Source organism: Triticum dicoccoides, chromosome 2A (assembly GCF_002162155.2).
Source record: "Triticum dicoccoides isolate Atlit2015 ecotype Zavitan chromosome 2A, WEW_v2.0, whole genome shotgun sequence".
Classification (NCBI taxonomy): Eukaryota; Viridiplantae; Streptophyta; class Magnoliopsida; order Poales; family Poaceae; genus Triticum; species Triticum dicoccoides.
In genome coordinates, this window is record NC_041382.1 from 83,867,710 (window position 1) to 83,870,154 (window position 2,445).

Here is a 2,445-nt window from a genome sequence, read left to right on the forward strand (position 1 = left end):
TCATCTCACATGCCCGTACACATCCCAGCAGAACGGCCACGCCGAGCGGATCCTCCGCACTCTTAACGATTGCGTCTGCACGTTGTTGTTCCACTCCAATGTGCCCCCTCGGTTCTGGCCCGATGCACTCGCCACCGCCACTCTCCTAGTTAACATTAGGCCTTGTCGTCCTCGCTGGAACTACACCCCACACCAACTTCTCTTCGGTTCCCCTCCATCCTATGATGGTCTCCGCATCTTTGGTTGTTTGTGTTATCCTAGCACTGCCTCCACTACACCACACAAACTCGCTCCTCGCTCCGTAGCTTGTATCTTACTAGGCTACCCCCCTAACACCAAAGGTTACCGGTGCTACGACCCCGTCTCCCACCGCGTGTATACCTCCCGACACGTGTACTTTGATGAGCGGGTTTTTCCCTTTTACTGGGTACCGCCTTTTGTAGAGTACTCGGTGCCCCATGATGGTGTCTCGGATGTGGACCCGGTGCAGCCCCCGGCGCGACCCCTCCTGGCCCTGGCGCGGCTCCCGCTGGCTCCTCCCGGTGCGGCCTCGGCGCGCCCTCCCGCGGCTGGCCCCTCTATTGCGGCCCCCGCGGCCCCGGCAGCTGGTCCCTCGGCCCCGGCCCCGACGCGACCATGCATGGCCCCGAGTGGCCCTTAGGCTCCCACTCTGCCGAGTGGCACGGCTAGCGCCGCCCCGGCCTGCTCCACCACCCCGGCTGGCCCCCGCTGCTTCGGCCGGCCCTGGTCCCGCTACGATGCCGGGGGCGGCGAACTCTTCATCACCTCCGTCTGTCGCTCCTACCGCAGCCGACCCGCCTCCCGCTGGCATGGTGACGTGGTCCCGCGCCGGTATCTACCGCCTTAGCACGTGCTACGGTGCTGATGAGTACGCGTGTGCAGTGTCGACATCATCCTCTCCACCGTCGCCCATCCCCTCGTCTGCACGCGCCGCCCTTCGTGATCCACATTGGCTTGCCGCGATGCGCGAGGAGTTTGATGCGTTGCAGCGCAACCGCACGTGGCATCATGTGTCGCGACCCCCTCACGCCAACGTCATCAGTGGAAAATGGGTGTTTCGTCACAAGACCAACCCCGACGGTTCTCTCGAGCGTTACAAGGCTCATTGGATGGTGCGCGGTTTCCGCCAGCGCGCCGGCGTGGACTTCACCGACACCTTCGCCCCGGTCGTTAAACCGGGCACGATTCGTACGGTGCTTCAGCTGGCGGTTTCTCGTGACTGGCCAATGCATTAGTTGGATGTCTCCAACGCGTTTCTGCACGGCCACCTCACGGAACGGGTCTTCTGCGAGCAGCCGACTGGCTTCGTCGACGCTGAGCACCCCGACCATGTCTGCCTGCTCTCTCGGTCCCTCTATGGACTGAAGCAGGCCCCCAGGGCGTGGTACCAGCGTATGGCCGGGTTCCTACAGGAGCTTGGGTTTCACACAACCCGCTCCGACGCGTCTCTGTTCGTCTATCATCAGGGCACTGCCATTGCGTACCTGCTGCTTTATGTGGAGGACATTATCCTGACGGCATCCTCGTCTGGGCTTCTTCAGCAGCTCACGGCTCGTCTTCGCGATGAGTTTGCCCTCAAGGATCTTGGAGCGCTGCACTACTTCCTTGGCATTGAGGTCGTTAGCCGTGACGATGGGTTCTTTCTGCATCAGCAGAAGTACGCTCATGAGCTTCTCGAGCGCGCTGGTATGCTTAATTGCAAAACCGCCTCCACACCCGTTGACACCAAGGCGAAGGTTTCTGCTTTGGAGGGTTCCCCTGTGCCAGATGCGGCGTCCTACCACTCCATCGTCGGCGCTCTGTAGTATCTCACCCTCACTCGGCCTGACTTGGAGTATGCAGTCCAGCAGGTGTGCCTTCACATGCACTCCCCATGCGATTCTCATTGGACTCTGGTGAAGCGTATTCTTCGGTATATACGCGACACTATGACCATGGAACTCTCCCTGGCGGCTTCCTCCTCCATCAACATGGTCGCCTACTCCGACGCTGATTGGGTTGGCTGCCCGGACACACGTCGCTCTACGTCAGGCTAGTGTCTACCTCGGGCCCTCGCTTATCGTGGTCGTCCAAGCGGCAGCCCACGGTCTCTCACTCGAGTGCCGAGGCAGAGTATCGGGCAGTGGCTAACGCCGTTGCTGAGTGCTCTTGGCTCCGTCAGCTTCTCCAGGAGTTGCTTTGTGTGGTCCCCAAGGCCATGATCGTCTACTGTGACAACGTCTCCGCCGTCTACCTCTCCGCCAACCCCGTCCATCATCGCCGTACGAAGCATATTGAGCTCGACATTCACTTCGTTCGCGAGCAGGTGGCTCTCGGGAAGGTTCGTGTTCTGCACGTTCCTACCACTCAGCAGTTTGCCGATGTCATGACTAAGGGACTACCGACCCCAGTCTTCGAGGAGTTTCGGTCCAGTCTCTGTGTCTC